Here is a 27,308-nt window from a genome sequence, read left to right on the forward strand (position 1 = left end):
CCCTCCAAAAAGCTTAACAGTATTCTGGCTGAAATGCTCTGGAAATGCTCAGTATCCTCAAAGAAGTGCTCTCTTCCCAAATGGAACTCACTGTGCTCATGTTCACTCTAGAGATTGAATTCCTAGCGAGCTGTGACAGTGGGAGGGCTTTTAAAGCCCCACCAACAGAAAGACTGTCTCTTTGCTAGGCATCTCCTAGGGGATGCTCATGTAGATTATGATATTTTAAAACTCTCAGACTGCTGCGTCTCAGGATGTTACTGTCTTATGTCATTACACACCCACTCACATGAGCATTGATTGCATCAATACCAATGAGATTGTTCAGTGTTTCTGCAAGTGTGTTCTGTACAACATTAATGCCATCAAGTTACCTGTAAACAGAGGGTTTTATGGTTGTGATGGGTTGAGTTACTGGTCCAGGTCCTTTAGCCCTCCTGGATCCACTAGATTGCAATGGCCTCATTGTGGACAGAGAATATTCCATTGCCCCTTTCTTTGGCCTGGGCCTGTGGCTTGCTTCGTCTGGTTGACTTTAGATTAGAGAGATAGTTTGACAGTTCTCAGACTACAACTTAAGAGATGTCTTACCTTTTCATTGCCTCTTTGTCCCTCTGCTACTGCCTGAGAACAGGTTCTGCCTGACCTACTAGGCTGAAGAGGGTGAGAGAAGTGGGGAGCACCCGGATCCACAGCTGTATAGCTGGAAGCAGAGCTGTTTCAGCCAAACTATAGATCTGTCAAAATAAATGATTGTTTATAGCCACTGAATTCGATATGGTTTGCCACCCAGAATTATTGTGGCAATAGATAACTGATGGAGTGGAAAAGGGCTTGGGACACAACATATGTTATATGACTCCTCACTCCTCTTAGAGAGTTATAATGCACATTGACATGGTAAAGGCTCTGAAGAGGACTGCAGTAACCATTGCTTCCCAAACTCATTTCATTTTTGTACCTTTATATCATAATATCTTAATTAAGGGCAGTTATGTAAATCCTAGACTTGCTATTAAGAAACCTGAAACGAACTCTTGTAACAATTGTCAATGATTCTCAAGCCTTAATTAGACTCTCTAAAATTTTGCTCATTATTAAGTTCCCATTTACTTTTTCATGGCTGCTGAATTTCCCATCAGTGACTTGTATTGTACAGCTCCAAGTTTCTTAATGATTAAAAGCTATTTTCCACTGCTGATGCCAGCCATATTTCAGAATGATTTTATAATCAGTATATGAACATTTATTTTTAAATAAATGACCAATAAATTAAATTGATCAATCTTTAATTACTTTCATTGTTTTTTAAAATCACCTATCTAATGTTTACTATTAAAGTTACTCAGAAACTATGTTGGAATAAAAAATGAGAATGAATTACCTGAAACACTGGTTAATCCCTATTTCTCCTTATTTTTGAAAAATGTAGAGCACATACAGGAGACCTCTTTTTCAAGCTTAGCCACAATGTCAAGCACCAAAGAAAAATCCAGGTTTTAGGAAACGGATAAGTAACAACTCCCTTTTTATTTATTTTGGTAACTATGCATCATTGTTGAGATCTGTTTATGTTAAGGGGCTTTGGCATATGCATTTATTTCAAACACTCACAGGTGCTTACGTGCAAAACTCACTAGTGGCAATAAGGTACATGCAAACATTTATACTTAATCTTTCCCAACTTCTTGAAGTATCGTCATAGATTGTCATGTATGCTGTTTTAGCAGCCATAAATGACTATAACCTAGGATGTGTTAAGACAAAATGAAAAGTCAGTTGAACTTTTATGCATTTTCCTTCTCTTAGGTGAACTTCTTTCTTTATGCTATATTTGCCCATGACTGTTTGGTCTATAGTAAGTTGTTATCTATTAACTAAAGTGTATTAAAGCTTCATTATTTTCCTTAAGGTATTTAAGTGGTACTTTTAAAAGTCATGCTTAAAGACACCCAATCCAATGACAAAATGATCAGAAACTTGAAGAACTTAATCTATAAGGGTAGAAAGACAAGTGATGAACTTGACAATATTCTGTTCAATAATCTTTCAATCATATCTTGTGTGCATTTGGCAAGCCCTGAAAAATACTCTTAGAGCTAGGCCAATAATAAAAATGGTATATCACACCTTGAAGTGCTTGTAATTTCCTGCCGAAGGGGGTTATAATCAGCTACTTAACCTTAACTTGCTTTTCTTGGGATTTTGTGATATAATAAAGTTGTGTCAGTATAAACTTTTGGAAATTTTTAGAATGGATAATTGCAAAAGTTGATCAAACAACCAGTTAGCTAGTTAGATATAAACCAACCTGCCATTCAGCCACAGAGCCAACCCACTCATCTACCAAGTAGCTAGCCGACCAACCAGTCAACCAGCCAATCAGCCAACCAGGCAGTCAACCAACTAACTGGAAATCGACCAACCAAACAAGCAACTAACTAGAAAATCAACCAGACAGCTAGTCAGCCATTCAACCAACAAGCCAAACCACCTACTACACACTAGTAATTATTCTAGGCACTAGGAATAAAAAGATGAACAAGATATCATCCCTTCCAATGAAGAGGGATATTTGGAATCTTGTGGGAAAAATAAGCAACACTTATAGTACCGTATGAAATGGAGGTATGATATATATATATTTTGGATGGAAATAAAACATATTAATTCCATATTCCTGAAAACGGTAATTTTGGGGATCAGAACTTTGACTGGTTAGGTAGGTAGAGAATCCTCAGTCTCGCTTTTGTTATTTGAAAAAAACATAAGCAGAGCTTTACTGTGAACCACTGCCTTTAATCTTTGGGATGAGAACTGCGTACTGTCTACTGATCAGTTACCCTAAACATAACTGTATGTGGTGAACTGCATATAATATAGAAACAGGTGTAGTTGTTCATATCCAATTCCATGCTTTTTTGTAAAAAATCTCAAAGTTTGTAAAAAACTTTAATCAAGGAAATTTAAGTAAATGGACCCTGGTTTAATCCAGTTGATATTTCTCCTGTTGCAGCAGGTCCAGTAACTGTCTGCCATGTCTCCAGCGCTTCCTGGGCTGAGATGGAAATACCAGGACCCAATTTTCAGTCTCAGCTAATTAACTTGCTCAGGTTTCACTTTGAGTCCAGAGTTTATAGAGATAATTGACTTCTTGTTTTTTTTTTTTTTTTAAAGATTTTATTTATTTTATTTGACAGATAGAGATCACAAGTAGGCAGAGAGGCAGGCAGAGAGAGAGGGAAGAGGAAGCAGGCTCCCTGCTAAGCAGAGAGCCCGATGCGGGGCTCCATCCCAGGACCCTGGGATCATGACTTGAGCCGAAGGCAGAGGCTTTAACCCCCTGAGCCACCCAGGCGCCCCGAGATAATTGACTTCTAAACTGCTCTGAGAAGTGCATACTACTTACTGCTCAGGTTACCCCGTATTTCAGTTTGCTTGGGACAATTCCACTTAATGCCTTTGTTCCAGTGGGATTATTCATAGTATCTAATGCCGGTGTTGCGAGTGCCTGGGACAACCGATTATGTGTCCTGCTCATCCTATGGGGAAGGGATGGGAGTGTTTGCCTTCAAGATTAGGTGCAAACTGGAAAGAGAGAAGGAATGTAGGTGCCACGATACTTCCTGTGGGTTACCATGAGTACCTTCCCAGGGGTCGGCAGCTTACAGTTCTTAGGTTTTACCATTTTGTAACCACACCCAATGAGCTTCATGAACACACATACACACACATGCACACACGCGTACTCACACGTTCTCTGAGAGCACAGGAGAAGGCATGACTAACTGTGAGGGAGAGACTCAGCTGTGGTGGTTTGAGCTTGGTTTCAGAGAGTGAGCAGAGAAGAGGGTAGAAAGAAGACATGTCATCTCACCGTACAAATGTATGCGAAGCAACCACTTGGCTGGGTTTCTTTAGCACAAGTCTGAACGTATGTGTTACTGCTTATGAATCATAAATGTGCAAACTGACAACTGGTTGTATAGAAATGTACTAGCAGACATTTGCTCAATGGTATATTTAGCAGTTTGGATACACAGAAGAATCTTTTGCCAGTGGATCTACCGTAGTTAAGTCCATCACTAGCAGGGACAACCTCACTCTGTCCAGCTTTGGGTAGAAAATTGGGGCATTCATTTTGCATGTGTTCCATTTTTCTGCAATCTTAGATTTTTTTTTATGATTTTGTTCTTGGAAAGATCCAACTCTTAATTTCATTGCTGTAATTATACTGAGTTAATTTAAAAAAATTTTTTTAAAGTTTTTTTTACTTATTTGACAGACAGAGAGAGAGCACAAGTAAGCAGAGTGACAGGCAGAGGAAGAGAGAAACAGACTCTCTGCATAGCAGGGAGCCCGATGCAGGCCCCGATGCAGGGCTCAATCCCAGGACCCTGGAATCATGACCTGAGCTGAAGGCAGCCACTTAACCAACTGAACCACCCAGGCGCCCCTAATACTGAGTTCATTTTTAAGAGAAATTATGAAATGTTTTAAAGCTCACATTTTTTATCTATAACATTTATATTTTCAAATTGTTGACTTAATAATTTACAAATGCTTGGGGTACCTGGGTAACTCAGTCAGTTAAGCCTCTACCTTTCACTCAGGTCATGATCCCAGAGTCCTGGGATCAAGCCCAGCTTCAGCTCCTTGTTCAGCAGGGGGGTGGGGATGGGGTGGTGGGGGTGTATGTCTCTTCCTCCTTCTCCTTCTCCTCCCCACTCATGCTGTCTCTTTTTCAAATAAATAAATAAAATCCTAAACAAATTCTATAAATACTCTTCATTTTACTGACACAGATATCAGAAAATGATTTAGTTTATCCCTATCCCAATTTTAGTAAAGAGATACCATAAATCCAATAGGGGGATTGAAGACAATTCACTGGGTAACTCTTTTTTTCTCAATCCTAGCAAATTTCATCTCTCTCCCTCTTTTTTTTTTTTTTTTTTCTTTTTAAGCGAGAGAGAGCGTATGCTCACCTGGGAGTGGGGATGGAAGAGCAGAGGGAGAGGGGGAGATAGAGAATCTTAAACAGGCTTCATGCCCAGCATGAACCCCATGCTGGGCTCAGTCTCACCACCCTGAGATCAGGACCTGAGCTAAAAATCAAGAGTCGGCTGCTTAACCAACTAAGCCATCCAGGTGCTCTCATCTCTTTTTATTTCAAAGGTATATCGTCCTTGTGTACTAAGCAAAACAACTGTACTAAACAGTAAAAAAAAAAAAGGCATGAGGTATTTGACAAATTCCAAATTACAAAACATGTTTGTAGCATAATTGATGTTAAAATTCAGAGGATCATTCACAACCAGGCTTTAAAAAAAAAAAGATTATTTATTTATTTGAGAGAGAGAGAGAGAGAGAGAGAGAGAAAGCATAAGCAGGGGGGGGGGGGGAAGCAGAGGAAGAAGCAGACTCCCTGCTGAGCAGGGAGCCCAATGTGCGGATCCATCCGAGGACATCACGATCATGACCTGAGCTGAACCTTAACCCATTGAGCCACCCAAGTTCCCCTGAAACCAGTCTCAATAACTTAATAAATAATCTTGAAAAAATTAGAAGAACAACACGATAAGGAAGACAGATCTAGGTATGAATCTAGGCATGAACTGGAACCAAGTCTAAGGACTCATTTTGTACGTTTTGTGCTGCGTGAAAAGTCATTCAATGCTTCGGAGTCTCAACTTCATCACGGAAAAAGTAAGGAAAATAAAACTTGCCCTACCCACTCTACAAAGTAAACAAATGGTAGCTATACATTTTATTCATATAGATTAAATATAAGAAAGTACTTTATCAGGGGGTGGTTGAGGGGTTTGTGCCTAAGTCTATTTGGAGGTATTGTACTCATGGGAATAATGGAATATATCTACCTGCAAGGCTGAGCTTCTTAGTCTGGCTCTCTTTCCTTTGGCAACTCTGTTCCCTCTGCAGACTAAATCAAACAAATTCAGGTGAACAAGAATTTATAAGGAATCTGTCAGGATATAGTAAAGGGGGTGAGTGGGCCGAGGTTGCAAGCCAATGGGCACTTCCAACACGCTAGTCTGTGTACCTTCTCTGCCACTGCTTCCTGCTTTTGCCAGTGCCTGAGCTGCGGCTCGGCGCAAAGATAAGTAAGACACCGCTCTTGGCCTGAGGAGCTCGTGATCCAGTGAGGGGGGACAGATGTACATGTGGATCCGTTTCAATATAAGGCAGCAAATAGTGTAATAAAAGGACAGTCACAGGAGTGTGGAGGCCCCTAGCCAAATCTGACTCTCATCAGGGGAGCTTCAAGAGATATTTTAGGTGCCAAGGATATTGTGTGTGTCCGAAAGCCTTTGTAAAGACCATTATGGTAGAATCTGTGGGACTGACAAATGAGACAGAAGTACTTGCTTGTAGGATAGAGATAACGAGCACAGGTTTTACTGGAGGACAGACATGTGCCTAAAACCTCATTATGTCACTTACTTGCTATACTGTATTTCTGAACCTCAGTTTCTTCTGTGATACAGTACAGGGGTAGCAGTATCTACCTTGGTCCACTGGAATGTAAACTCTGCGAGGACAGGGACTTGGGCCTCTTTTGTTGATTTTTCTTGATCTCCATCACTCTGAACACAGTAAACACTTATCTGGCCCATAGTAAGTCCTCAGTAAATAATAGTTGAATTTGTTCAGTAAATGAAGGTAGTCATTTAGCTTCCAATTAAGTCAAGGAGAGATTGGGGAGTGTACACTGGTTTACTATGTGCCTCTCAATTTTGACTAGTTTCATTTTTGTCTTCCCAATGGTCATTTCAAAGGTATACAGTGTCCTTATGTATGAGTTAAGAAAAGCTTAATTATACAAGAAAAGGTGAAAGGTAGAAGAGCAGACTATGTGCATGACACTTGTGAATATCCGTATTGTCTGCCATATCACTGTGTCCATCCACACTGAGAAATCTGCACGCTTCTGAAGATGCAGTCGTCTATAAAAATGGTAGCAGTATCCTTACTTTTTCAATGTTTAGTCCCATTTTTTCATTTTTCTGAAAACAGCCTTTTCCTAAATTGTCAAAGAGACAATTATAAATGTGCTAGGATAGATCACCTACCAGGCTACATCTTTTATATACTTCTCATTTAATAGACTGGCAAATTTCTCATTTCCCTGGAAAGCTGTCACACAAAAATTACTCTAGAGAGTTGGTAGACCTCCATAACTGAAAGCTGGGTCTCGTTTCCGAGTACCTCCCCGGCCATTCCAACACCAAGTGTAGTTTTCACCACTGGCCACTTGGTGGCAGTGCCAACCCAATAGGTCAGGGTGCACACCAAGGTGCTGCCCCTAACTTCTCTTTATCCATTTACATTTTAGGACCTATAAGAGGTGTTTGGTCAAAGTTTCATACTCCAGTTTATGATATTAGATAGGCCATAGTTAGGTGACACATGAAAAGGTCAATAATGAAAATTTCTGCAGTTTCCTAAAGCCACATTAGTCACACACTTTCTGGGCCCTATCCCAGAAATAGTTATAACCCTGAACTCCTCCACCTCTGAAATCTAAAACCCTACTCTCTGATCACTAATACCTATTGTCCCCTTTTCACCGTTACTACAAACGCTGTGTTCTATCCAGACCACAGTCTCTCTCTCTATTTTTTAAATATTTTATTAACATATAATGTATTATTTGCTTCAGGGATACAGGTCTGTGAATCATCAGTCTTATACAATTCACAGCAGTCACCGTAGTACATTCTCTCCCCAGTGTCCATAACCCAGTCACCCTATCCCTCCTCTCCCAGCCCCAGCAACCCTCAGTTTGTTTCCTTTGATTAAGAGCCTCTTATGGTTTGTCTCCCTCCCCTGTCCCATCTTGTTTCATTTTTTCCCCCTCTCTTCCCCCCCCCACCCCCCCCCCCACCACAGTGTCCTTATATCAGAGAGACCATATGATAATTGTCTTTCTCTGATTGACTTATTTCACTTAGCATAATACCTCTAGTTCAAGCCAAGACCATAGTCTCTTAAGTTCTCTTTACTCCTTGATTCAGTCCAGGCTCCAGGGTTCAACCAGCAGCCCTTCCCTCCACTAACCTTTGACCTTTTTCATACTCCTGAAGGTTACAGATCCCCTCCATGCCAATCCATCTCCTCTTCTGTAGTTTCTAGCATCTCTTAGCTAGGGGTGACCACAGGACTAAGTTCTCAGCAATGAATGTGAGTGCAAGTGATGTCTGCAATTTTACTCTCCTTTTAAAAACAAAACACCTTGCTCCAGACTTCCTCTTCCTTCTTCTCCATGAGGTAGACCACAGAAGAACCAGCGAACCAACTCTGACAACACAGATGGGGATGGGATGGTAGGAATTTAGTTCCCTGAATAAGCTCATGAATCCAAGCCTTCTGGTCACTTGGACTTTTCATCTTGTGACTACTAAATGAGAAAGAAAATAAACTTCTATTTTATTTAAGCCACTGTGTATTGGGGTATTTTTGTTTGTTTGGTTGGTTGGTTGGTTTTTTTTTTTCTTTTTTCTTTTTTTGGTCATAGCTGCTCAACCTTTACTCTAACCAATAGAGGACCTGCCTGGAGGAATGCTCCATGCTTAGATCAATTCAACTCTCTGCCTCCCGCATGTGTACAGGTTGAGAGCTTCCTGAGATAAGTAGTGTACACTGATTGTCTCCATTACACAGAAACACTGGCTTTCCTCTACACTTGGGCTCTCACACTGCCCAGTGGTCCTTTCTCACAACCTTCATTGGCTCTTCTATTTTTCCCTGGTAGCTTTTTAAACTGTTTCCTAAACTCATCTCCTGCGTAAAAAGAAAATAAAAAAGATCAGGAAATAATTCCTTCAACTTCCCGCTCTAATCAGTATAATTACTTGCTGCTAACCTAGCATTTTTACTTCCTGTCACAATAGAATCTCTTCCTTTCCCTTGTCTATGTCTCCTCCTTCCACATACCCTTGGCCTCATGCCTTTCTATCTGCATGAATACTGGATTACATTAGGTTTTTTTTTTTTTTAAGATTTTATTTATTTATTTGACAGGCAGAGATCACAAGTAGGCAGAGAGGCAGGCAGAGAGAGAGGAGGAAGCAGGCTCCCTGCTAAGCAGGGAGCCCGATGTGGGGCTCGATCCCAGGACCCTGAGATCATGACCTGAGCTGAAGACAGAGGCTTTAACCCACTGAGCCACCCAGGTGCCCCACATTAGTTTTTTTTTTTTGTTATTGTTTTGGTTTGTTTTTGTTTTCTCTCTTTGGCTTTCCTGCACAAATACTCCTTCTCTATTTACTCTTTCTAATCAAAATTTAAATGTGCTTATTTCCCATTTCCTACTTTTAGGCAACAACTCAAAACTTTGCTTTGACCCCATCAAGCTAATGCCGGATCTTTTTGCTTTCATAGTCATGCTTCTTAAAGGTCTTATCTACTGGCTGTGTATATTTTCTATATATTTATATATATTTACTGATTTTTTTGGAGAATGTTCTTTAGAAGCAAAAATCTGGGAACTGAGTGTAGGCTTTCCTTTGAATAACTGCAGCTCAATAAATGTTTCTAAAGCTGACTCCTCGGGTACTGTATTCACAAGTAGTTTGATAGAGATTCACAGCTGATTTTATACACACACACACACAGATTTTGTTTTCTCTCTCTCTCTCTCTCTCTCTTTTGAGTAAACAAATGGAGAAAAAGAGACAAAATCTTTCTTACAGAAGAATTCCAAATATTGTTTGTAAATACCAGGCTTCTTTCTAGGAATTGAAGCTTAATTTCATACTTCTTTTTTTTTTTTTTTTTTTTTTTTTTTAAAGTAATCTCTATGCCCAACATGGGGCTTGAACTCATTACTTCAAACAGTAGCAAAGCTTGACAGGAACACTTCCCGTTTGCAGCGTATGGACATTTAATACCTGGGTAAGCCCTGTTCAGATGCTTATGCTGGAGACTCAGACACAGGGTAGAGCACTTCCTCTTTCATACTTACTGCCACCTGGAGTTTCTGTCTCTTCATTTGTTTATTTTGAAGTTTTAAAAATCTGCTTATAAAGTTGAAAGACTAACACATATTTCTTTCATCTAAGAAAATTAACAATAATTCCCTATTGTGAAAAATGCACTTAGGTTTTCCCAATTGTCCCCACTATGTCTTATTGTGTAGCCTTTTTTTTTTCAATCTTGTATCTAATGAAGCTTTGTGCATTGCATTTGTCTGTGTTGTTTTTGCCTCTTTTAATCTAGAACAGTCCACTGACTTCTTTTGTTTATTTTTTACATCACTTTTTTGCAGTCTTAGAGAATGTTCTATATTTTCAATTTGTCTACTGTTAAGATTTTAAATGTTATAAAGCAAATTAAGAACATGTGGCCAGGGTCCCTTTTATTAGACAAGGATGTTTTAGAGAACTGGCCTTTTAGGCATAAATGCTAGTAATAATGTGAAGAGATTTCATCTAACTTACCGGACAGGATGTCTCCTTCCCATACAGTGAAGGACAAAACAAAACAAAACAGTTGTTTCAATGAAGAAATAATCATTTGGAGCTTGTTGTTTAATTTCTTCTTTTCAAAAACATCAGGTAAAATTCCCACTCAGTAATTTCTGAAGCACAATAGATTTGAAAAGAAATTTTTTACAGTTTATACATGTAAAGCACATTGCTTTTAGTTTACCTTTTCAGCAAATATTACATTGTGAGCACATTTGGAATAAAATGACCTGTCACCACGTACTAATCATGCTTTATGCAGATAAATAGCCAGCTATGGTGATAAAGAGGATTTTTTTAATTTTGTTCAGTTTTCCTACATGATATCATCTTTTTGGTCACTCTTGGTTGCTGCATTTTTGGTGAGGGGGAGCGGAGGCAGGAAATACAGCAGGCATAGGCATCAATCCAAATCAATTCTCCTTTCATTTAAACAGACTGACTTGTTTTGAATCAGTGAATAGCATTTATTTGTTTTTACTGTACTAGGTGCCAAGAAAAGATAAAAAGAATAAAGCAGATATGGTTCCTGCTTTGGAAGATATTATTTTCTAGTAGTGGAAAGATCGATGTTTTTCCACTTACCATGTCTTGGAATATATATATATATATATATATATATATATATATCACGTATATATTATCTTTGGGAGATATTAAATTCTATTTTAAGTGCCCCATTATCTGTGGCCTTAAATCAATCATCTTTCAGCTTCTCGTGTAGAAGATGGAAGGCTCTCCGTAAGTGCCTTTTCCCCGAATGAACTCAAATTTGTTCCATGCATATTGCTATTTTCAAATTGCTGTCACACATGGTCTGGGTGAATTTCATCTGCATTGAAATTTGGAGGAAGCTCTTGACAGATGACAGTGTGGGGCCCTGCAGGGTGACAAGAGAAGCGGTGCCAGCCTGGTGGAGGATAACGTGACCTTAAAGCTGCCCTTGAAAGACAGCGGGAGCGTGTGGTGCATGCAGCCTCGCGGGCACCTCCACACACGCCGGTGGGTCCTGGGAGGTACCCGGGGGAAAACAATAACTGCATTAGCATTCTGAGCAGCCACATCAAAGTGCTGCTTTCTCCAGTGTCGTCTGCAGATGGGAGAGCTGGGGATCTTTAGAGGGTTTTGATGGTAATTATAGCGCCTCTTCTGTGCTCATCCTTCTCTACAACATTGCTCATGAAACAACTACCTAACTCATTATGCTGTTGTTAGAGGATGGAAAAAATTAAAACAACCCAATTCCTTTGTTTGCAAGGAAGTCTCATCCAGACGTATCCATTTACATACATTGAGAAAATAGGTATCCCTTCTGGCACCAAACAGTATTGCATCAGGCGCTTGACCTCTCTGGGATTTAGTTTCTTCATAAGAAGAGAAGGAATGAAAAAATCAGCTCTATTTATCTCTCAGAGTTGCTGAAAGAGCCAACGAGAAAAGGAATGTGTATGGAAAAGCTACACCATGTATTATTACTATTGTTACCCTCCCTCCCATAGGTATACGACCGCGTGTAGGCATGGACCGTTGTCATCAAGGGTGTACTCATTCGGGGCGCGCCTGGATGGTACAGTCGGTCGAATGTCTGACTCTCGGTTTCTCTTCAGGTTATGATCTCAGGGTTCTGAGATCGAGCCTACAACGGGCTCTGGGCTTGGTGTGGAATCTGCTTGAGATTCTATCTCTCCTTCTTTCTCTGCCCCTCCTCCTCTCCGCTCTCTCTCAAATAAGTAAATAAATCAATAAATCTTAAAAAAAAAAAGTCCTCATTCAAGGAGAGACTGCTGCGGAGAGGCAGGGTCCTGACTAGTGGGGCGATGGAGGATAAAATCTATTTGTTGGGATGAGAAAATCTCCCACGCAGTCTTGGGATCTTTAAAAAAAAAAAAAAAAAAAAAGACAATGGGGTGCCTAGGTGGCTCAGTGGGGTTGAGGCCTCTGCCTTTGGCTTGAGTCATGATCCCGGGGTCCTGGGATAGAGCCCCGCATTGGGTTCTCTGCTCAGTGGGAGCCTGCTTCCCCCTCTTTCTCTGCCTACTGTGATCTGTCTGTCAAATAAATAAAAAAAAGACTTTATTTATTTATTTGACAGAGAGACAGTGAGAGAGGGAACACAAGCAGGGAGAGTGGGAAAGGAAGAAGCAGGCTCCTTGCTGAGTAGGGAGCCCAATGTGGGGCTCGATGCCAGGACCCTGGGATCATGACCTGATCATGATCTGCTAAGGAGGACGCTTAATGACTGAGCCCCCCCCAGGCACCCCTTGGGACCTTTCTTTAAATTCAGGAGAGAAGAATGTGCTGATGGCTTCCTAGAGGCACTTCTTACTCTCTCTCCATCTGTCAAAGCTCAGCTCAGCTCAGCATTTCCCCACCCAAGTCCGTGATGGTTATTATTGCCCAGAAAGACATCATGGTGTGGTAGAAAAGACTGGGAATCCAGAAAACAAAATCCAGGGCTAGAATCCCGACTCTCCTCCTAATTTGGTGCGTGACCTGTCCACAATACTGAATCTCTCAGTCTCATTTTTCTTATGCATGTGATAATCTTAGCATTGTTATGACCACTCTGTAACATTGAAGGTGTGAAGCAACACATAGTGGCCTTTGAGAAATTGTAGTCTCCTTCACTCCAAATCTCCAGCCTACACAATTTGGGTTTCTTCATTTTGAGAATGGGGATGATACTTACCTTCAAATTAATGAGGCAAAGTATGTAAGTCCTAGAACAGAACCTGGCACATGGAATTGTAATGAATTCATTCAGGCTCCAACCTAAGATGCTAATACAGTGAGGATGATCTAGAGAGGAAAATAGGAGGGGGTTGTGCCTGAGATAGAAGCCCCAATGGTGAGGGAAATAATCTGACTTGTGTGTAAGGGGGTCAAGTTGAGGTGGCATGATCCACTTCTGGGTATGGCACTTACATTGGGTTCCTCCCTGGGTTTAAAATGTCAACAATTGCCAATCATTAAATATTTTCATATCTGACTTGCCTGTTGATATTGCTGTCTAAAAGGATTTCACATTGAAAAGCAGAGAGGCTTGTTTTCTGGTAAACTGGATGGGAACTGAGCTTGCCACTCAATGCTGTCCTGATTTTTATTCTGCCTGGAGAAAAACTAGGAGTAGAAGTGGGAGATCCCCAGTGCTTTCTGACCTGTTTTTCATGATTAAAAATTGAACACATAACCCCTTCTCCATCCCAATCTAGCAGGAAGTCCTCTTGACTCTACCTTCTGAATCTATCCACTTCTTTACACTTGGATGGCCAGCATCCCAGGCCAAGCCACTCTTCTCTCTTCATTGGACAATGGGGTCAAAAGTATTCTGTCTAGTTCTCCTCTTTCTTCCTTCCCACAGTTGTCTTGACAACCTCCAGTCACCTCTCTCTGCTGTGGTAGCTGTGTGGTTTTCGTGAGATTGGTCCCACCCCCATCTCCAGGGCAACCTCTGATGACTTAATGCTTATCAAAATCCAAGCCCTATTGTAACATAATTGGTTTGGATAATTTAGCACAAATTCAATCAGCCCCTGACATCTATCTGTCCAAAAGACTGGTTCAAGATGGTCCAATTAGTGCAAAAGGTAAGGCATTTGTCAAATAGTTGATGGAAGGCATCTTTTTTTTTCTCTTGGACATGGAGGAGAGAGCATGAGGTGGTACGCAGACCGGGGGCCATCTTGCAGAACCAGCCTGAGGATGTGGCTACCACAGTAGGAGGCTGAGCTATCAGAATCTTAGAGAAATGGAGCAAAATTCCCATCAACCCATGCCTAAAGCCCTTTCTTTCTCTCAGCTTATCAGCAACATGAACTAATCAATGCCCTTTAAGCCATTTTGGGATCTCTGTTACAAAGATTCCTAATGGCTACATTCTTTATACTCTAGACAGAATGATTTCTTCAAACAGAAAACAGACCATGTCATGGCCTTCTATGCTTGTCCACTTCCTTTTATTCTTCATTAGGTTCAACCTGAGTTTGGCTGAGATGAACTCAGTTGCATAGCACATAATTTGAATGGTGTCCCTGGGATTTTCTAAGGCCCAGGCCCCGGTCTGATCCTGCCTACCCGGTTGGTTCTCACCTTTGGGCTGGATGGACATGTCTTCTTTATTCTAGCCACTAGCCTTACTGACAAATCATTGGATCATTATGGGCTCTGAGGCTGCTACAAGCTTGTCTTAGCACAGCTGCTGCCTCAGGAAACTTTATAGCTACTGCCCTGATGCTTTGCTCAACCTACTAGTTGGGCAACCCTTAGACTTGAGAAGGTCAGAGTATGCCCCCATTGAACCCCTCACGTCTAATATACACAAGAGCTTCTTAAATGCCTCTACCTTCCTTCTTTTTGGGTAGTTTCTCTTCTCATTCTCTAGCCTGTTATGGAGGATTCAGAATGGCTTGTGGTTGATCTCTCTTCAATTCTGAGGAGTTCTTGACCCTTTTCCACAAGGGCATTCTTGATCCTTCTCCTCTGGGGTATGTGGTCAAAGGAAACAAAGGATAAAGACCGAGGCAGTATAGGGAAGTAGATTATGAAGTGAAGAAACACTTCAGTTGTGAAAAGAGGCAAATATAAGATACAGGACAGCTACATTTGTTGTAAACCATGGAAGTAAAGGAAAGCCTAATAATGTAACTGTTCAGCTGTATTTCCTTTTCAATCTCCTGGCCTTTTTGTTGTTACTCATACCTGGGGTTGAGACAGAATAGAAATTAATGGGAGCAGGTTTCATGAAGAAGACCTTAATTCAGAATGTACTGTGTTTTATACCACAGAGGATTTATACTATAATTTGTAGTTGACAGACCTGAGAGAGGGGTGTTTATAATGGTCAGATGAAATGTCATTTAGGAAAAGGGTAATGTCATGTAAAAGAAAGTAGGTTGATTGGGAATCTAGAATTTCCAGCACTTGGATCTCTCCTTTATAGTGGAACTGAGAGATACCTCGTAGTCTGGGTCTTCCATTTAAATATTGCTACCATTTATTTTGATTTCTAAAATAACTGAAATGAAATCCTTTATGTACCAGACTTCAGTACTATGATTTAGATTGATCAAAGTTTGGCTAACGAGCTAGCAAAAAGCACATTAAATTTCCTCACTCTCTCCTCATTACTCTTACATGATAGGAAGAGGACATCACATGGTAGGAGCCCTGGGCTGAGAGTCCCAACATCCACTTCCTTGATGATCTGGCACTGGAGCCTTGTTCCCTGAACCTCAGTTTACACATCTGTGATTTGAAAAGATGACGGCTAACATTTCAAATATTTCTGTGACTCTAACTTCATCTGTGGCTGTTTGTGAATAAATTCAGAAACAAGGTGGTAGTGTCCTTGGTTATGCTTTTCCAAAAAGGCCACATGTGAATGGACATTTAGTCTGAAACTCTGTCTCTCGTCACTATTGGAGTTTTAAAAGTCAGGTTAGTTCACAGAATACTGATGATTGGATTTCTCTGATGAGCTCAGATTTGATGATGACGGTAGGCAATATAAAATACTTTCTTTTTATTATGGAATCTCCTAGGCTTAAAACTTACCATTTATGAAGTTTCACAGATATGAAGAAAGTTGCCTTCCATAGCAGAAGTGTGTCAGCTCTGCCCAACAGGTGGGGTTAGTGGAAGCTTATATTTTCTGAGCAAAAATCTTAGAAATAACTTTAATATGTTCATAAATACCTTGTTCTAGTTCAATCTTGTCTCAGGTCACATTGCACAGTTACATAAAAATTTGACCTGGATGCCATAAAATGATGTGGGAATGTCCAAGTGCTCTGAAACAGGGTTTTTATTACTATGACAATATCATCCTTTTTACATTTTAATTAGTTTCCAAGAAGAGTAGATTCTTAACTCACTTTGGTGTGGAGGGAGAAAGTTAATAATATATCATTTAAAAGGTAATTTGAAATATCCTGGGTACTTATTTTTATAACAAAAGACTATCCAACAAAGAGAATTTATAAAATATTCATCCTTCCAACGAGGATACTAAAATTCAAGAATTTTTAAAAATCCATAATTACTTTTCAGTCAAGCAAAGAAGTCCTAGGTCTTTCTTATGAAGGGCTAGCTGTATCTGAACACACTCTCAGTCTTCCTGATCTACTCACCTCTGTTAGGAGATACTCCTTGGGTAAAGAGTAGAAACCCAGGGTGCCTGGGTGGTGCAGTCCGTTGAGTGCCTGGCTCTTGGTTTGGGCTCAGGTCCTGATCTCAGGTCCCGAGATTGAACCCCATGTTGGGCTCTGAACGGGGCTCCAAGAATAGCACAAAGTCTGCTTTCTCTGCCCCCCACCATGTGTGTGTGTGTGTGTGTGCTCTCTCCCCTCAAATAAATAAATAAATCTTTAAAAGAAAAGAAAAGAGTAGAAACCCAAGATGGCATTCAACAATGTGTAAAAACATTAAGAAATATTCACACTGTTTTCTATGATGGCAAATAAATGTTTTGGTTGGAAATTTCTCATTGATGATATTATAATTCAGGTCTGGGGCACAGCAGATAGTGATTTCTCGGGGAAAACTTGAGGCAAGTGAGGAAGGAGGAGGAGCAGGTGAGACTTGTAGGAGTAGAGTGGGGGAGAGGAATGGAGGGAGAACTCCCTAGGTTCTACAGGGCCGTGGAATGGGGTTCCTCTGTGCTGAGCTGAAATAGTGTGATTGGGAGGAGAGTGGCCCGAAGGACCATCACTGCTCTAGAAAATCTGAATTAATTATGTTAACAAGTATTTCTTAAAACCTATTTGTATTAGAAACATACATGTTGACTCCAATATACTGTGTGTGTATATATATACATATATATATGTGTTTGTATCCAATATAGTGTATTCCTGGGAATACCAGGGGCTAGTGAGGGAGAAAGAGCCATCATGGGAATGGGAGAACTAAGGGGATGGACCAGAGTCAGAGTCAGATATAACTGCGGAGATCAGAGTGTCCCTGTGGTCCCCAGCCACTCGGCTGGTCACATTGCCTGTCTATGGTCTGGTGGGAATGTGCTGAAGGTACAGGCCACCTATTTACTCTGGGCGGTGTGGGTAGTTTTACCAGTCTAACCCATAATAACTAGATCTGTGATTTTAACTTTAATAATTTCATTTAATTATTTATGGTAGAGACTGTTAGTATCAATCACAATGTCAACAGGTTATTTTTACTAATGGCTTTTTGAGATCTGAAACATTTATCACCTAGAAATCATTTAGGCAGAGCTGGGTGTATATTAAAAAAAAACCCACAAAGAAACCATTTGAGCTGAGTTGTGTACATTTGAAAACCCTTCCTATATGCTAAGGGGATAAAAATTTATATTCACAGAATAATGCTTTATAGATGAGTTGCAATTTCAGAAAAGCACAGAGTAAAAAGTTCAATATTCATTAAAATACCTTTTAATATTTTTTTTCCAGAAAGTGTCTTGAATTTATACATCATTATAATAGAAATTATAATCTCAAGATTACCTACTGCCCTTCCTTATGTAGTAAGACATTATTTTTTAATACCCTAAAAGATAAGGGTATCATACATGTTACACATTTCTACCTATCACTTTGATAAATTTCTGCATATTGTTTAATTCTGAATTTTACTTTATGATAGAAACTTTTTTCTCTTTTTTTATTATTTTTATTAACCTATAATGTATTTTTTGCCCCAGGAGTACAGGTCTGTGAATCTTTTGTATCTCCTTTAGTTCACACACATCCATTGAACATACAGACAGGACAAAGCTGTGTATCTGCTACAGAGGTAGTGTGTGGACATGGAAAATCTGAGGCCAGGCTGACTTGAAGCAATCTTAGCTCCACTTATGAACCATTTATAAACTGGGAGGCAAATCATGCTGGAGGGCGGTGTGTGTCATGCCTTGGGATCCAAGACACATGAGAGGCTATTAAAACTTTTATGAAAAGTTTAATGAGATATTAACAGCTAACACAGTAAATAAAAGCCAGATAGGAGCAATTTAAAACTGGAATTGTTATCCTGACCAGATTGAAGAAGAATATTAATTCTGATGGCAGCAAAAAAAATGTACTACTATAAAAAAATAAAATGGATACACTTTCCACAGGCTAACTAATAATCTGTTGAGTAAAGTCACTCGAGCCTGGAAATGGCAGGTAATATAAATCCAAGGGGGTCAGGTAGAAGGGTTTAATTTAAAAAAAAAATGTTCACCATGGTATTTGATAAAAAGAACAGTGCAGCAGGTATCACTGAGCACTGTCTTCTGTCCTCAGGAGACCTGGTTTGATAAACTGGGAGTTGCAAAAAGCAGATTTTCCTCAACACTGGAGTTCTGGCCTCATTTGCAAGCTTCTGAATTTATTTCAACTGTGGTGGCGGAATTTGGGTGAGCTCCTTTCTTCAGGGAAAAATCTGCATGTATCATGGAAAACTGAAACCTTCTGGAGAGATTAGCTTCTCATGGGTAGTCATTGACTCCAGTAGTGGGTGATGTACTTGTGGAGAGGTTAGTAGGTGAGGTGTTGAGAGAGGGTTTTGAAAATCTTGTATTTGACTGTATTATTAAAGAGAGGGAAAGGGTGGATAGGAAGAAGACAAGCAGGGGCACAAGACCATTCAGCGGGGTGGGGCGGGGGGATGTGTCAGCTCGGATCTCTTGAGACTGGGAAGTCCTTAAGGCGGTAGGGAGGCTCTGGGAGAGACAGGGAGTGTGGGGCAGGAAGCAGAACACATGCCATGTGTCCAGAGCACCTGGTCTGCTCCAGTGAGGAGGACCTCTGATGAGATACCCTGGTTGATAGATTCCGACATCATTTTCTTTTTTTCAGAAAAATAATTTAATTCTCCATATGCTTTATTTAAAAGCATCCAACAAACACAGATTAATTGAATTTCAAACCATATTATTAATTTCCATTTCACCCTCTTGTTTTCTTATTTTGTGAACTAGTAACCTACTCTATCCAGAAGTAAAAATACAGATTTTATTATATATACAAAATTAAGTCTAGAATCTAAGGAGATAAAAATATTAAGCAGACCCCATTTTAAAGATTTTATTTATTTGAGAAGGAGAGAGATGGGGGAGGGAGAATGAGTAAATTGGGGGGGGGCATGAGCAGAGAGAGAGAGAGAGACAGAGACAGAGAGAGAGGGAGAAGCAGGCTCCTAACTGAGCAAGGAGCCTGACACGGGACTCAGTCCCAGGACCCCAAGATCATGATCTGAGCTGAAGGCAGACACTTAACTGACTGAGCCACCCATGCACCCCAAGCAGACCCCATTTTAAGAAGTTGAACAACCTGAGTTTTATTATCATTCTTTCAGTAGTTACGGAGGAAGAGATCCAGTCATCCATTAGCCAGTGTTTATTGCAAAACTGAATATTGTTTCAATGCCTATGATTTCACCAATATAAAAAGCAGAAGTTCAGTAGAATGAGGAAAAATATATATTTATAATATCCTATTTTCAATCATATCCAATAGTTTCATCCTAATGTTACTCATTAGCTAATAAGTGGATTTTCCCAGTAAAGTCCTGATCACCTTTGAACTTTCAAATGAGAAGTGAAGTCCTTAAGATCAGAATAGACACAAATGAAGAATTTTGGTTATAAACACAGTTCTGATATTCATACAGCACACCCTATGTTTATTGAAAAGAAAAGGCAGCTAAGTATCTGTAAAAACCAGGGTTTGCATAGCTATCTCTTATTCTTGAGTATCATATTATCATTAAGCACATGTGGCTTTTCTCGGGAGCAGAGCACATAGGAAATTTCTAAGTTCAAACACATGGGAATCTTAGGGAAGAGAAGATACCTGGAATATTTCAGTTGCTGGTGAATTCATGTTATTTGTTGGCAGTTTTTTGAAGCTGTTCTTTGCTTACAGTTGTAGCAAGCAACTCTAACTCTCTCGAAAGAGACTATGAGAACTCTAATTTTTATTGTGGTGGAAGCAGGCATTCAAAACTAAATGACATCTTACCTTCAAGATCAATGAAAGTGGCACTGCTGTGAGGGCTATGCTCAAGGTACAGGATGCAGACACCTGTTTCAATGGCCTTATTATCTCCTGGGTTTAGAAATACTATTTGAATGAAACATTTTAAAATATTAAGGATGGGATAAGCATAATTTTCTTGTACTTATCAAGTTAATGTTTCACATTTATATAAAAATGAAATTAAGTAAGTTAAATTATAATGGTTACTGGCACTTATGTTCTGTTTATTTATTTATTTATTTATTTATTTAGAAAGATTTTATTTATTTATTTGACACAGAGAGAGAGATCACAAGTGGGCAGAGAGGCAGGCAGGGAGAGAGAGGGGGAAGCAGGCTCCCTGCTGAGCGGAGAGCCCAACGCAGGGCTCGATCCCAGGACCCCGAGATCATGACCTGAGCCGAAGGGAGAGGCTTAACCCACTGAGCCACTGAGGTGCCCCTATGTTCTATATTTTTAAATACAAATGGGAAAATTAATTTGTATTGTACTTTATTTTAAAGATATGAAACCTGAGTGTTAATATTTATTTTTTAACAAACTTTTAAACCAAAAATAAACTGCTTTGAATGTAGTATTTAACAATGACAAGGACATCTACCTCTGACCAAGATGTAGGAATAGAGACCAGATTCACTCTAATACCTGAAACAACTAAAAAAATAAGCGAAATATGAAACATTAATTTTGAAGACATCAGACATCAGATAATGAACAAGAACTGGATTTTGGCAGGTGTGAACCCCAGGCAGAATGGTAATTGACCCCCTTTCTGATATTTTTAGTATTAGTTTCATATTGGTTTACTGAGGGAAGAAAAAATTAATTTAAATTAAAGTTACATACCTCTTTACGTCGAAAATTCAAGATACATTATAGTCAGTGAATATAGAATTTATTTAATATATAGTCACCAAATAGAAATATGTATCTTAAATATATACTTTAAAATATATATTTAGAATAGTATTTCTTCTCAGTACTTCTGTTACTTATAACTGGGTGGTATTAGTCACAGTCTCTGAAGATAGAGGCCAGTCTGTGAAATATTCTGTGTTTGCTCGTCTGTATCCACACACCACTCTTCCTCTTGCTCTTTGCTCCTGGAAGCTGTAGGCCTGCATTCACGGGTTTGTTTGTCCTCTGGCTTCCAATGGATTCAGATAACTGTTAAGTATCAGCTGGTAATGGGAGGCCAGGAGGAAAGATTTGGGTAGAAATTCCCCCAGGTCCTTCCCTCTGGGTTGCCGCAGATCAGGTTCATCCTTCCTTGCAAACTACTCTGTCCCATTATTCTTGTAGGTCTAGGAGTGGTAAAGGCTCACTGAATGGCACAATCCCTTATTGGCTTCCCTAGACCCTGCCCACAACTTTGTAGATACCCCGTCTATTAAATTCCACCAGTGTGCCATTTCTTTCTTGACTCTAACCAACATAATGTATTCTGTGATTTTAGTTATAAAGCCATTTTCAAATCCCTTTCATGTCTAAAACTTATTTTTTCTGGCTTCTGTGTGTGTAAAAAAATTCCTATATTTCTGTAGCACTTAACCTATTCAGTGTGTGTGTGTGTGTGTGTGTGTGTGTGTGTGTGTGAGAGAGAGAGAGAGAGAAAGAGAGAGAGAGAGAACCAGAAAACTTCCAAGGAAGGGTAACAGAAGTTTTAAAATATAGTTTATATAATAAATTCCAATAAATTGCCAGTAAATAGCTTTATGTAATATATTATGTGGTTTCAGAATTTCAATTAATTGCAGCTATTGACATCAGCCAATATCAGACTGAGTATTGAGAGTCTCAACATTGGGGTCATAGCTTGAATTGCAGCCTGCGACTTGCCTGATTTCACCAGAGAAATTTAGGTGCCACCATCCCTCCTTTAACTGAGGATACCAGCTAATTTTCAATTGGTCTGTTTTATTTAAGTACGGGCATGTAGAAATTAGGTTATGTGGTTAATTTAGTCCAGCAACGTTTCAGCTTCCCTTAAAGACCCACCCTGACCTAGCTCTGGCACAGCATTCTTCCTCTTGTTCAAAAACAAATATAAGACTAATCAATCTATACCAATTAGGATGGCTATTAAAGACAAACCATAAAATGACAAGTGTTGGCAAAGGTGTACAGAAACGGGAACGCTTTTGAGTTGTTGCTGGACGTGTAAAGTGGTAGAGCTGCTGTGGAAAGCTATATTGTGATTTGTCAAAGAATAAAACATAGATTATGATACGACCCAGCAATTTCACTTCTGGATATATAGGCAAAAGAAGCAAAAGCAGGAAATTGAATATATATTTGTATGTCCATGTTCACAGCAGCATTATTCACAATAACCAAAAGGTGGAAACGATCCATGTGTCCATTACTGTATGAATGGATAAACAAAATGTGGTATATCCATATACTGGAATGTTATTTTGCCTTAAAAAGGAAGGACATTGTGATACACACTACAACATGGATGAACCTTGAAGACACTATGCTAGGTGAATAAGCCAGTCTCAAAAGGACAGATATTGTATGATTCCACTTACATGAGGTACCTGTGATAGTCAAATTCACAGGGACAAGAAGCAGAATTGTGGTTGCCAAGAGATGGAGGGAAGATGAATGGGGAGGAGTCAGTGTTAAATGGAGACAGAAATTCGGTTGAAGGAAATGAAAAAATTCTGGAGATAGATGGTGAGGATGGCTGTGCAACAATGTAAATGCCTAAACATTCACTGAACTTTCACTTAACAATGGTTAAAATAGTCTATTTTATGCTATGTGTGTTTTACTACAATAAAAAATAAAACTAACCTTAGTTAATTGGGGAGGATTGTGCATTTTTATAGGCCCTAATTCTGAGTGGGTCAGTGTTAGAAAAAGGAAGCCTATTAAATGGAGCAAACCTATAGCAACTCAAAATGCAGGGAATTTCAGTATTTCTTAAAAAAAAAATATCAATTATCTCACTGGGTAAAGAAAGGACACAACAAATTAGATATTATATATCCAGGAATGCCTTTGGGGTCTTAAAAACAGCTTAAAAATTATGTACCACAATTTTTCTTGAAGAATTAGAGGTTTTTCCACCAAGTTCTTCATGTTGACTTTCACTTTCTGAAATACATTTGATCTTCCTGATTTTTTTTTTTAAATATAAGATGTGATAAAACCAACTATGCTAAGTAGGCACAACTTCGTGATCTTGGAAAGAAAATGTTCATTCACAGCAAAAACATTAGCGTTTTCCTTCTCTCTTGCAATAACAGGAACATCCATTTCCTTAGTAATTGCTCCTCCAAGCCTGGTCCCCAGCTTTTGTGGGCATTGGGGTCTGACTATGAAAGTAGGGTCTTGGGAAGTTAGCCAAGCCGTACTATGGAGGGTGTCCTGGAAGTTGGAAAGAAATTAGGAAATAGAACGAATTTATTGCAGTCATGTGGAGATAAAGCTTTGAATTACTGTACTCTTCTAGACATATTCGATAAAAGCAAATTAGATTTAAGAACAAATAAAATGTAGTAAATGAAGAAAAACTAAAAATTGATCCCAAGTTTTTAGTTTAGATGACATGGAAAATGGTATTTTTACTGAAAAGCATGAGGAACCTGAGAACGAGAAGAAGAATTCAATCATGCCCGTGTGCTACTGAAGTGAGAAGTGGGGATGCCAACGGTGTTATCATGGAAATGGAAGTGTGACTCTAGGCTGGTTAAATAGGGCTGGAGAGATGGATCTGGAAACCATAATAAATAGGCTGGTGGTCGAAGCTTTGTGTAAAAGTGAACTCCCCAAGGGAGAACATCAGAGAAAAGCAAAGGGCTGATGACACCTCAGAGTTAGCAGTCTGGAGTTAGTGTCTACAGTGAAATCTGGAGATGCAGTAAGATACCTATATTGTATATGATAATGGCTGTTAAAAGACAATGATCATTTGCTGAATTTATCAAAGATGGAAAGTATACACATCACAGGGCCAGGGATTTGGGTCTGTTTTATTGACATCCGTACTGCTAACTCTTAGAAAAAGTGGCCTACACATGGTTGCTCCCCAATGTGTATCTCTCTATTGGATGGGGAAAAAAAAGACAGAGGAAAGACCATTAGATTTTATAAGAAATTCAGTACGAGTGATTTTGGTAGAACAGCTGAGGTGGAAGCCATATTTCCAAGGATATAGGAAGAAATAGATATCAAGAAGGGGAAAAAGCAGGAATGGAGCATCTAATAAAACCTATGAGGAAAGGTGAGTGAATAAGGGAATTATAAGGTATATTTTATGACCAAAACATACATACCCCTTTCATTCATAATATAGATGTGTGGAGAACATACAGCCTTGATTTCTTCACAGTGTGGTTCAAGTGTAGTACAGTTTTACTAGAGTTCTTGAGACAGCAAAACAATATCCCACAGCACAAATGTCCCTACAACTTTTCCTTTTTTATTTTTATTTATTTTTTTTGAGACAGTGCAAGAGAGTGCATGCCAGCAGCGGGGGTAGGGGGCAGGGAGAGGGAGAGAGAGAATCTTAAGCAGGCTCTACTCAGCGCAGAGACTGACATAGGGCTCTGTCTCATGACTCTGAGATCATGACTTGAGCCAAAATCAAGAGCTGGGTGCCTAACCAACTGAGCCACTCAGATGCCCCTCTTTTTTATTAGATAGCAAATATTTAAAAAAATGCATAAATCACAATTGTAAAGCTCAATGGATTTTTACACACTGGACACTGTTGTGACTGACACCCAGATCAGGACATAGCATGTTACTGGGTTTCCAAAATTCCCTCAAAGTGTCCTCATCTAGTCAAAATCCCCCAAAGAATAATCATGGTCCAGACTTTTAACACCAAAATTGGTTTTACTTATTTTAACCTTTATAGAAAAGCAATCACACAATAAAGCACGCGTTCATATTGGCTTATGTGTGAGATTCATCTGTAATGTCTCTTGAAGTTGTAGTTTATTATAATTTTTGTATTTGTATTTGAGTATTTGTAGTGTTCCCACATGTGAATAAAACACAGTTTATTTATTTATTCTATTGCTGATGTGCATATGGGTAGCTTCTAGTTTGGGACTGTTATGGATAAAGCACAATAACATTCTTGTTCATGTTTTTGATGAATATTTATTTTCATTTTGGGAGAGTACAATAACACCCCATTCTTAACAATTCTGGGCATCTGTCACTAGCTGACCTTCTTTGGCATCCTGTTTTCCTGAACCCTCAATTCCATCTCCCCTTACATCATGCTTCTTTTTCTGCCGCTAATTTCTTCACTTCTCCCACTTGGAATTCCCCAGAAACTCAGTTCCCTTTACCTTACATGACAAACAATTTAGCTGTTTCCATTACTGAATATGAACACACCTTTGCACAGATGAGACCTCAAAGGTCTATGAGCAATGGACTTATTAGAATATATAATTTTCAAAGAAGCTGTCATTTAAAGATACAGCTGGCTTTTAGGTAAAATTAGAAAGACATAAATAAACATTTTATAACATCTTTTAAATATAGAAAATGAAGAAAACATGCAACTGGCTTCATTGTTTTCTGTACATTGGAAATATTTTACATATTTATTTCATATAATATAATAAATATATAATATTTAAATACATAAATATAACTATATAATAAATTTATAAAATAAAGCAATACATGTACTTAAATATGGGTAAATCTCAATAATTTTTCAAGGAATAAAAAGAAATATATCAATTGACATGCTTAGCTATTTTTTTCTTTCAGTTTCAGAGATGCTTTCCTTAATTATATCTTTGTTATTATGTTGTTTTCAACCACCCTAAATTATTCCTTAGGAGTATTTATCCCTTGGGAACTGGATCTGTCTTGTCTGCTTTTCTTACAATCATCTTTCTCATTTTGCATTTCCCATTCCTTTGATTTTTATTTAGTTATTTCTTAATTCTTCTTTATCTCACTCAGATCTCTTTTCATTCAGCATGTTTTTTTTAATAACTTATTGGATTGTGATTTTATCTACATGTTCTTCTTTCATGACTTTCTTATCCTGTTCCAGAGAAATAAAATTTTATATCTTATTGATAATTCATGATTAATAATCTTAAAAAACCCTCTAGTTATTGTTGTTAATTATTTTGAAAAGTATGCTTTTACTCTAAACTTTCAGGATAATCTTCCATCTCTCTTGTTCTTCCACATTTTCAGAATTCCATGTTATTTTCTTTCTACTTACCTATGCTGGAATGATATGAGATCTCTCTAATCTTCATATTTGCCAATAGGCAGGGTGAGTGGATGATGCTTCTCCTAGTTCCTTGCCTCCTTGAGCTTTGGTAAAATATGTCCTCAGATCTTCAGCTAGAAGACAGGTTGATATGTTAAATCTTCTCTAGCAGGCATCTCTTTAGGGTGGCTCTTTGGCTTTAGTGGTATTTTTCCCTAAGAGGGGCACTATCATTTTCCTTTTCAGTATACGCCATTGTCAGCTCTTCTTGTTTCTATAGTTTGTTGTTGTTATGACTTTAACAAGTCAAATGCTGGATCTCTCACATGGTGATGTAGCATTGCTACCTCTCTTTACATCTCATTTTAAAGTGTGTTGTCCTCTAGGAAAAGAAGTAGAAAACTAGTGTTGGGAGGGGGAGTTATTTCCAATAGCATCCTGTCTTGAAAGATAGCTGCTGAGTTTCCTGTTGCTATGGCCTCTGGATCTCTGAAGGAGTAAAAAATTGTGAGAGTACAAATTTTCTCTTTACTCTTTTTCATCTTGGTAGATAATGTTCCATTTATGGCAGCAAAATATGCACAAACTACCACATGGGATTCTGAA

This window comes from Mustela nigripes, chromosome 5 (assembly GCF_022355385.1).
Source record: "Mustela nigripes isolate SB6536 chromosome 5, MUSNIG.SB6536, whole genome shotgun sequence".
Classification (NCBI taxonomy): domain Eukaryota; kingdom Metazoa; phylum Chordata; class Mammalia; order Carnivora; family Mustelidae; genus Mustela; species Mustela nigripes.